This window comes from Callithrix jacchus, chromosome 9 (assembly GCF_049354715.1).
Source record: "Callithrix jacchus isolate 240 chromosome 9, calJac240_pri, whole genome shotgun sequence".
NCBI classification, from domain to species: Eukaryota; Metazoa; Chordata; class Mammalia; order Primates; family Cebidae; genus Callithrix; species Callithrix jacchus.
This window is the reverse complement of record NC_133510.1, coordinates 52933767-52944593: the sequence shown is the minus strand read 5'-3', so window position 1 is coordinate 52944593 and position 10827 is coordinate 52933767. Positions and strand designations below refer to the sequence as shown.

The 10827-nt window shown below is 42.2% G+C and overlaps 1 pseudogene; it reads right to left on the bottom strand.

Annotated features, from left to right (window-relative positions):
- Nucleotides 1-411: 411 nt before the first annotated feature.
- LOC100410481 (phosducin-like protein 3 pseudogene) lies at nt 412-8498 on the bottom strand (annotated as a pseudogene).
- Between the last annotated feature and the right edge of the window lie 2329 nt (nt 8499-10827).

Sequence of the window (10827 nt, the reverse complement as noted above, 5' to 3'; positions counted from 1 at the left end):
TTTGTATGTCATCTTTGGAAAAATGGCTATTCAAATCCTTTGCCATTTAAATATTGGGTTGTATGTCTTTTTATTGTTTAGTTGTAATAGTTCTTTATATATTCTGAATACTAGTCCCTTATTTGACATATGATTTGCAAAAGTTTTTTTTGAGTTTTTTTCATTTTCTTTCTTTCTTTTTTTTTTTCTATACCAATAGCTGGTTTTAATTTTTCTAAAGGAATTACTATAATTTTATAAAAGTTCCAAAAAATTTAACAGAATTTCTAGCAATGATTATTTCTGAAATATAAAGATCTGAAACATAATTTATACAAAACTAAAAACCTTCCTTTTTGCTTTTTCCCCTTTTTAAAAAAATCCAGACAATTTGTCACAAAAAAAGTTCTGCAAGTTACAGCAGTTGCAGCCTCAGTCACACTGGGAATCGCTGTGCCTCCTCCTGAGGACAGAGTGCCACACTGAGGACAGCAACACATCTTCAGTTTCTTAGGGTTTTACTCTGGGTCTCTTAATTGCTCCAGATTCAGTTTCCACTCTAACTCATCTCTCATCAGGTTCATGCCACCAAACACCGGAGGACCGACAAGCTGAGCCTTGATATCTCCTTCCAGGTAAACAAATATGAGCAGATTCCTGTCAGAATAATTGGGTATGCAGGTTGTTGAAATGGCTTTGATAAATTTGACATCAGGAAACTTCCTGGCAAGTCCACTGAGGTGCTGATTTATTAGGGCACAGAGAGGAAATTCCTTGTTTGTAAAGGTGCAGAATTACCCACAAACCCTCACCAGTTTTGGTAACTTCTTGAACGTAATTCTTTCCTGAGATCTCCAAAACTTCTCCAAATGTATTCTTCAGTTTAGTTAGTTTCCACTCAGTTAGTCTCTGCTGTCTGTATATTTCAATAGCACGTTCATCCTATTTTCTACTCTGTTCCTTTCCTATGGCCTCCCATTTTCTAATCCAGTGGTTTTTAATTTTTTGTAGAGCCTTGATCCCCTAACAAACGCTGCAGACCTCAGAAAAATCCATACCTAATTCTTATAAATTTTATATGCAGTATCTGGGGGAACCATAGACCTACATGAAGCTCTTCCATGGTCTCAAAGGTCCATGGATCCTGAGTTTAAAATCCACTGGTCTATAGTAGAAAGTTAATACCCCTTAGTATGGCATTTGAAAGCCTCCATAATCCAGGTGCACCTGACTCTCTAACTTCGTCTCCCCAACTACTTGTAGCTGCTAAAATCGTGCTCACTTGTTCTTTCACTGTATTTGCTAATCCCTCTATTTGGAAAGCTCTTTACTCTATTTGGAAAGCCCTTTCCTCTACCTTGTCAGCTGACTCAGTTTCTACAGATTCAGCTAATGAAAAGCATTGTCTATCTGTAACCTAACCTAGTGCCACTAACACTTCCTTGCATTTGTTGTTTATAAGGCTGCTCCCTTATTAGACTGTGAGCTCCTTCTTAAGGTCAAGGACCATGCTTTGTCCATCTGTAGCTACATCTAGCACAGTGCCTGAAACACAGCAGGTCATCAGCAAATACTCGAATGAATGAAAGTGGACTGACGAAGTCGTAGGAAGCAAGATAGATGTCAAGGTCAGAAGGGCTAAATGTGTATGGACATAGGGAAGAATAATATGAGAAGTTTTAACCAGTGAGCTTTCTGCACTTTCCAATTCATTGACTTCCTTCACTCATTCAGTGCCCTGAGAACTACTCGCTTTCCACAGACCAGGAAGCTGGTATTAAATATCAGATTCTTAGCTTTTGTTTGAAAAAAATCAGTGCAGAAAGAGATGAGAAAGCCTGCTGACTGGGCTCCCCCACAACTCTGCAGTGTCCCTTACACAATGTTCCAACACTAGAAAATAGCCTTTTTAGTAGCCGAGTAGGGTGGAAGAAGAGAAGGAAAGGAAGCAAGTGAGTTAGGCATTGGTGGGACTTCCTAGAAGGAAGGCAGGGCTCACCTCCTTGATCTTAGCTCCAAGACAGGGTGGGATGGTGGCCCTCAGAAAAGTGTGAGGATTTGAGAAGGGAAGACTTGTAGCCTGCTTTCTGTCTGAGACGTTGCAAGGCAACAGCCTCAGGAAAGTTCCCTGTAGTGCTGTGGTGCAAGAGAACTGAGGCTGTGGATGGCTGGATGACATGCCAATGGCAAGACGCCTTGAGGCGGTCCTATCACATTTCCTGCTGCCTTGAGAATGGGTGAATTTCCCTGGGTCCCCAAGCAAAGCACAATGTTTGTTTGAGACAAGGATATGGGCCCTGAAGTTGGCATGCAGTTGACACAGAAGCACCATAGTGAAAAATGGTGTGGACTCTGCAGCCCCAGACCAGATAGGGCCATGGAGCCTTCAGTGGGCACCAGAGGGGAGACAACCATGCTCAGGGTTGGATAAGACTTGTACACCTCAGCAAATGCTGGCACAGGGGAAAGAACAACGCAGATATTTCCTCAGGACCACGCATTCCCTAGAACATGGATGCTACCCCAGAATAAATGAGTAGGAATAAGAAAATTCTGATAGACATTTAACCTAACAGGAAAAAAAAAACCCCACTTTGAACTTACTGAGTTATTTGAATTGACTAGATGTGTTATTTTATTCTTTTTTTTTTTTTTTAATAAAGAACGGGTTTCCCTATGTTGGTCAGGCTAGTCTTGAACCTCCGACCTCATGATCTGCTCACCTCAGCCTTCCAAAGTGCTATTATTACAGGTGTGAGCCACTGTGCCCAACTTAATTTTTGTATTTTTTTTTTTTAAAGACGGGGTTTCACCATGTTGGTCAGGCTGGTCTTGGACTCACAACCTCGGTGATCCACCCGCCTTGGTCTCCAAAGTGCTTGGACTACAGGCATGAGCCACCATGCCCAGCCTAGATGTGTTATTTTAATCAGGAAGAATAGGAGCTTGAGATAAAATCAAGTTCAGCTTTAGCAAAGTAAAGAAAATCATATTTTTGCATGCTGAGTGTGTGCAGCCTATAAAATATTACCTCTATAACAGAAACAGTTCTGTCTAGAGCTGAGGAATGGGGGTGAGGAGTAAAGGATGGAGCCAGCAGGGATAAGGAAGGAAGATTAGATGATTGTCTTCAATATAAGCTGAAGAGGAATGTTTTCTTGAGTTTCCAAAAGACCTGATTCCTATAGTAGGTGAGCACTAAGCTACAAATATTTGTAGATACAACCAGAGTTTAATAAAGATAAATATACTAGAATGGTAGCCTGATTCTCGTTTATCAGGTAGGGTTCTTCTCAGCAACCACTGGTGAAAAGACAAAAAAAAAAAAAAAAAAAAAAGAAAGGTCTGATATGTTATCAAAATATGTTAAAATCATTATTTAAACTAAAAATTAATTAATAGTAATTACTGAATTGTGTGTAGATGTTAATGAAAAAAACAACAAAAAGTATTTCATGAAAAAGTTATTTCCTGCTCTATTCTATTCTCATATCATCTTGGTGACCGATATTGGCAGCTTAGTGTGTATCCAGTTACACTTTCACCATGGTCTTAACACAATTATGCAGACTTTTGTTTTGCTATTGATTTTCAAAAAGGTAATAATACTTCACACATTCCTCCGCAATGTGTCATTTTACTTGATTAGACAGCACTGATATGCTTAAGCTTTGAACTTGATTCTCTTTAATCACTAGTGTTTTTAAATATGATTTGCCATAATAAATTCAATCATTTTCCTATTGATGAGCAATCAGATTGTTTTCAGTTGCTTTTTGACTATAAAAATGATATGATAAATATTCTTATATATTTATACTTGCACAGTGGTACTCTCATTTCTATAGGAGAGATTCTCCAAAATGGAAGTGCCGTATTAAAGGATGTATTGATAGATTTTAAAGGACTTTACACAATTACTTTCAAACGTTTCTAGCAATTCACAGTGCCACAAAGGGCCTTTGGTCCAGTGGACAGAATAAGCCCCACTGAGAAGATGATAATCTTTTATCTTAAGCAAAGATACGAAGATGGTGAGGGAGTTTGCCACACAGTTCACTGGGAAAACTATTCTAGGCAAAGAGAACAGCAGTACAAAGACCCTTTGGCAGGAGCACATCTGATGTGCTCGAGGAACAACAAGGGGGCTGGGCCAGTGTACCTGAAGCAAAATGAGCAAAGGAAGAGTAGGAAGTGGGAAGGCCAGGGAGATTGATGGGAGGGTAGAGCATGTCGGGCCTAACAGGCTTTGCTTTTACTGTGAGTGTGATGTGGAGCTCTTGCAGGGTTTTGAACAAAGGAGTAATACAATCTGACCGGTTGTAAAAGAATCACTATAGCAGCTCCATTGGGAAAAAAATGCTGTAGGAAGCAAAATTGGAACCAGGAGATCAGTTAGGAGATTATTGCAATAAGCCAGAACAGAAAGGGAAGCAGCTGAGACCAGGGTGGGAGCAGCAGATGTGGTGAGAAGTGGTTGGATTCCAGGTATGTTTTGAAGGTAGAGCCAATGAGATTTGGTGATGGATTGCACATGGGATGTAGGAAATAGAGAAGAGTCAGGATTGACTCCAAAGACTTTGGCTGGAGCAACAAAAGGATGAAGTTACCATTAACTGAGATGGGGAAGACTGTAGGTAGAGCAGATTTGGGGAGGCAGAATGGTCAGGAATTCCTGTTTGGCCATGTCAAGTTTTAAAAGAGATCTGACTGGTGATATCAAGCAGGGAGTTAGAAATACAAGTTTGTAGTTTAAAAGTGTTGTATAAGGCCAGGCTCAGTGACTCACGTCTGTCATCCCAGCACTTTGGGAGGCTGAGGCAGGTGGATCACTTGAGGTCAGGAGTTCAAGACCAGTCTGGACAACATGGTGAAACCCTGTCTCTAATAAAAATACAAAAATTAGCTCTGCACAGTGGCATGTGCCTATAATCCCAGCTATTCAGGAGGCTGAAGCAGGAGAATTGCCTGAACCCAGGAGGCAGAGACTGCGGTGAGCCAAGATTGTGCCACTGCACTCTAGCCTGGGTGACAAAGCGAGACTCCATCTAAAAAAGGAGAGGAGGCTGGGCACAGTGTTTCACGCCTGAAATCCCAGCACTTTGGGAGGCTGAGGCGGGTGGATCACGAGGTCAAGAGATCGAGACCATTCTGGTGAACATGGTGAAACCCCGTCTCTACTAAAAATGCAAAAAATTAGTTGGGCACGGTGGCACGTGCCTGTAATCCCAGCTACTCAGGACGCTGAGGCAGGAGAATTGCCTGAACCCAGGAGGCGGAGGTTGCGGTGAGCTGAGATCACGCCATTGCACTCCAGCCTGGGTAACAAGAGCGAAACTCCATCTCAAAAAAAAAAAAAAAGAGGAAAAAGTGATGTATAGTCAGTGATACAAATTTAAGGACCACAGAATATAGGTAATACTCAAGGCCATAAGAATAAATGGAGTCTGGACAGAGAAGACTGAGGACTGAGTGGTCATGGAAAGTAAGGAAGTCCACGGAGGCTACACAGACAGAGCAGCCATGAGGGAGGGAGACAACCAAGAGACCGCGGCATGCCTGAAACCAAGAGATACAAATGTATTAAAGCAGAAGGACAGATCGGGGATGTCAAATACTGCTGACAGGTCAATAAGAGAACGACTGAGAACTGTGGTAGGCTGAGTAATGTCCTCCCACCTCCAGAAAGATGCCCACATCCCAATCTCCAGAACCTGTGACTTTATCTTACGCAGCAAGAAGAACTTTGGAGGTGTGGTCAATGTGGATCTGGAGATGGGGAGATTATTCCAGATTGTCCACGTGGGCCACTGTAATCACGAGGGTCCTTATAAGAGGGAAGCAAGAGATTCAGAGTGGAAGTCAGAGAAAGCAATGTGACCGTGGACACAGAGGTCTGAGGGATGTAGCAAGGGATGATTGTCCCCTGGAGCCTCCAGAAGGAAAGCAGCCCTGCTGCCCCATTTTAAACTCCTGACCGTAAGAACTGTGGGATAATAAATTTGTGTTGTTTTAAACCACTGGGTTTGGGGTAATCTGTTACAGCAGCAACAGGAAACTAATGTACTAACCACTGCATTTAGCCATGTGGAGGTCGATGGTGACCTTGCACCAGAGGAATTTCAGGGATGTGTGGGTTGGAAGCCTCACTGATACGGGCTGACAAAGACCAGGAGACCAAGTCTATCCTAAACACATGCAGGACCTTTTCTAGAATCAAAAATGGTGGGCCTGCTTCAGGCTGACCAATGAAAAAAGGTGGTGCTTCTGGATAGACCAAGTTCCAAATGTTTCTTCTCCAAAGATGACAGTCTTGTGTCAAGCTTTCTGCCTGGCAAGCAGAGAATGGAGTGGATATTAGTCTGTACCTGTGCCCTTTCTCTCTGCCAAATGCCTCTCTGCAGAGTACAACCAGAACTCAAGCCAAGTCAGCACTGAACGAGAGGAGTAGCAGATAATATGTAAAGACTGCTCTTTCAAGTGGTTTTGCTGCAGGAGCAAGGAAATAAGGTGGCTGATGGGGAGGGGAAGACAAAGAAAGGATATTTTTTTTTCAGACAGGGTCTTATTTTGTCACTCAGGCTGGAGTGCAGTGGCAGCTCAGTTCACTGCAAACTCTGCTCCTGAGTTTGACTGATTCTCCAGCCTTAGCCTCCCAAGTAGCTGGGACTAGAGGTGTGTGCCACCACGTCTGGCTAATTTTTGTGTATTTATGTATTTATTTATTTTTATTGATTTATGGTTTTGAGACGGAGTCTCACCCTGTCACCCAGGCTGGCTTGCAGTGGTGCAAGCTCAGCTCACTGCAACCTCTGTCTCCTGGGTTCAAGCAATTCTCCTGCCTCAGCATCCCAAGTAGCTGGGACTACAGGCCCATGCCACCATGCCTGCCTAATTTTTTGTATCTTTAGTAGAAATGGGATTTCACTATGTTGGCCAGGCTGGTCTCAAACTTCTGAATTCGGGTGATCTGCCTGCCTCGGCCTCCCAAGTACTGTGATTACAGGCATGAGCCACTGAGCCTGGCCTAATTTTTGTGTTTTTAGTAGAGATGGGGTTTCACCATGTTCACCAGGCTGGTCTTGAACTCCTAACCTCAAGTGATCTGGCTGTCTCAGCCTGCCAAAGAAAGGATTTTTTGAGATGGGGAATGCAACTGTATTTTTGTGTGCTGATGGAAATAATTCAAAAGAGAAAAGTAAATTATATAAGAAAGAAGGGAGAATTGCTGAAGTGATGTCCGTGAGTAGATGAGAGGGGATTGGGTCTAGACCATATCTAAATGAGGACTACAACAGAGGAGGTTATGTTTGATAAAATCAATAAGAAGGAACATGGTGCAATGTAAGATAGTGATATGTTAATAATATTAATGATACATTTATACTATGAAGTTGATTGATACAAAAAGAAAGAATGTAGAAGTTGTGTGGCCAATCAGGAGGAAGTCATAGTAAGTCAGGGAAGAAAGGTGTAGAGTCGAGTGTTGGTATGACTCTCACACTGGGGTAAGCAGAGTTCTTAACCTGGCCTCAGGGAACCCCATTCTTTGAAGTGCTTTCCTCAAATCTTCTAAGACCTCCTCCAGTACTTGGGACCAGCTGAGATTGGCAGCACTATCTGAGTGGGGTGTCTCGAACTTGGATTGGAACCCTTTGTAGGCCCCCATACCTGTTCGTCTTCCATTTGGGGTGCTCTCTAACCCTCTGTCCCATGGATAAGGTCCACCAGATACCCTGAGGAGTTCCATGACTCCTGCCTATGCAGTCATTCTAATGTTCTCTGGCCTGGCCTAGGTTTTGGAAGAGTGACCTGGCAAGGGTTACCTCACTTCTACTGAGTAATACAATATCTATCTATCTATCTATCTATCTATCTATCTATCTATCTATCTATCTTCTATCTATCTATCTATCTATCTATCTATCTATCTATCTATCTATCTATCTATCTAATTTATTTATAGGCTTGTGTGCACTTGAGCTATTGAAATGATAGTGACATGTAGATCTGGAGTGGCTTAAGCTGTTTATATGATAGGGACCCTGCAAAATAGCCCCAGGGATGGCCCTGAATGTAACATTGTAATGAAAGGGCACACAAAGGGAGATATTTCATTCTTTTTTTTTTTTATTTGAGACAGAGCCTTGCTCTGTTGCCCAGGCTGCAATGCCTTGGTACGATCTCAGCTCACTGCAACCTCCGCCTCCTGGGTTCAAGCAATTCTCCTGCCTCACCCTCCTGAGTAGCTGGGATTACAGGCACCTGCCACCACACCTGGCTGATTTTTGTATTTTTTATATTTTTAGTAGAGACAGGGTTTTACCATGTTGGCCAGTCAGCTTGAACACCTGACTTTAGGTGATCCACCCACCTCAGCCTCCCAAAATACTGGGATTATAGACATGAGTCAGTGTGCCTGGCCCTCAAAGAGATATTTCACAAAAATAGGAAAAGTAAACACAATTCAGGGAGTAGTGCTTAAATCAGAAATACTTGAATCTTGTGCTTACCGTCATACTCCAACAATGATTTTACGTAGAAAAGCGATCATAGGTGGAGCTTTTTGAAGACTTGGACAAAAGTAGTTTCTCTCAAAATATAAACTTATGGCCAAATATTATGGAAAAGATGTCATCCAACAATAACCTCTCTAAAACCGAGCCACCCAGGAAAGAGGTAAAGAGCATTCATTTCTCCTGTCTCACCCTGTTGCCTACGCTGGAGTATAGTGGTACCATCTCAGCTCACTGCAACCTCCACCTCCTGGCTTCAAACAATTCTCCTGCCTCAGCCTCCTGAGTCACTGAGATTACAGGCACACACCACCACACCTGGCTAATTTTTTTGTATTTTTAGTAGAGATGGGGTTTCACCATGTTGGTCAGGCTGGTCTTGAACTCCTGACTTCAGGTGATTCACATGCCTCAGCCTCCCAAAGTTCTGGGATTACAGGCATGAGCCACCATACTCAGTCTGTGTTTTCTTTCTTCAAAAATAAAATTTCAGAGACTTTTGAATTCTGCCATTGTGTAACATGAGTTATTACTGCATTATGGCTTTGTTTTTTAAAGGAGAATTTTTCAATTATTTTGAAACTCCCCTGCATCTGCTTCCCATATCTTCATCACATCATCTTTCTGCATTCTCATTCCTGCCTCTCTTTCAGTCATTCTTTCCCTTTTTGCTCATGATCATTCCAACCTAGTTCTTCATATCTTGCTTTTCTCCATTGCCAGACGATTTTCTCCCTTCTTGGCCAGAAGCGGATGTTGCATTTGAAATCTTGTCACAAATGGAGGAAATTTTCAGCCATTTAAAATAAATCCAGTAAAACAGGCTTGCTGACCTGAATGCAGTCTCTCTTTTGCAACAAGAATAACTCTGTGGAATGCTCAAATATATTTCTATTCCAGAAAGTCAGTCTTCATCTATTGATGATTAGAGATTGCATCAGCATAGGCCTTTTCACATGTTCCCTGATTTGCATTCCTTCTATTCAATAATTCATTATATAGCCAGTATAACACAATATCTCATCATTGTCAATTTTTAATATCTCTGCCTTGGTTTCAATCCATCATTCTATCTGAAATGGCAAAACCTTACTACAGTCAGACTCTGTGTTAGTTCATTTTCTGCTGCTTGTAGCAGAATACTTAAAACTGGATACTTTATAGAGAAAAGGAGTTTGTTTATAACTTACACTTATGGAGGTTGGAAAGTCTGAAGTAGAGAGGCCGTATCTGGTGAAAGCCTTCTTGCTGGTGGAGCAGCACGGGGCATCGCATGGTGAGGGGGCTGAACATGTTAGTTCAGGTCTCTTCCTCTTCTTATAAAGTCACCACTCCTGGATATGAGGGCGATCTGTCTGCAACATCTATCATCCCATTGATTCCCCAAGCTGATTCTGCTGATCTGGCTGGCTAGGCGGGTGTCTGCTTCCTCCCTTACCACTCTATGTATGTCCCTCCTAAAGATGTGTGCTCAGTCGAAGAGGACAACCATCCCCAATAGAGGACAGCTGGTCTTGGTTAAGGGTATACAGGTAGCTGCACTCCCCTGCTAGAACCTCCAAACAAGCTCTCAAGGTCCACCAGTTCCACTCCCATGATAACCCATTAATCCATTGACCCACTAATCCATGAATGGATTAATCTAGTCATGAGGGAAGATACCTCATGACCCAATCACCTCTTAAAGTCTTCACCTTTCAATGCTGCCACATTGGGGATTAAGTTTCAACATAATTTTTTTTCTTGAGATACAGTCTTGCTCTGTCACCCAAGCTAGAGTGCAGTGGCACCATCTTGGCTCACTGCCACCTCCACCTCCTGGGTTCAAGCAATTTTCATGCCTCAGTTTCCCCAAAGCTGGGATTACAGGTGTGTGCCACCACATCTGGCTAACTTTTTTATATTTCTAGTAGAGATGAGGTTTCACTATGTTGGCCAGGCTGACCTGGAACTCCTAACCTCAAGTGATCCGCCCATCTCAGCCTCTCAAAGTGCTGGGATTACAGGCACGAACCACACTGCCTAGCCCTCAACATGAATTTTGGAGGGGACAAATATTCCAACCATAGCACACTCTAACCTGTTTCTCTCTTTTATCTTTGCTTCTAGTCCTCAGCATCACTTGATATTTATATTTACTTGCTCCCTGCTATCTCCACTTCTTAGGATGTACAAGGACTTGGTCTATTTTGTTTACTGTTATTCTCCAGTGCCCAGAACAGTAATTATTCTAAAATATGTATTGATTGAATAAATGAATTATAGTTATCTACTTCTTAGTAATACTCTCCAAATGTTTGCTTTTTAAAAAATTGTTCTTATCATAAAAGAT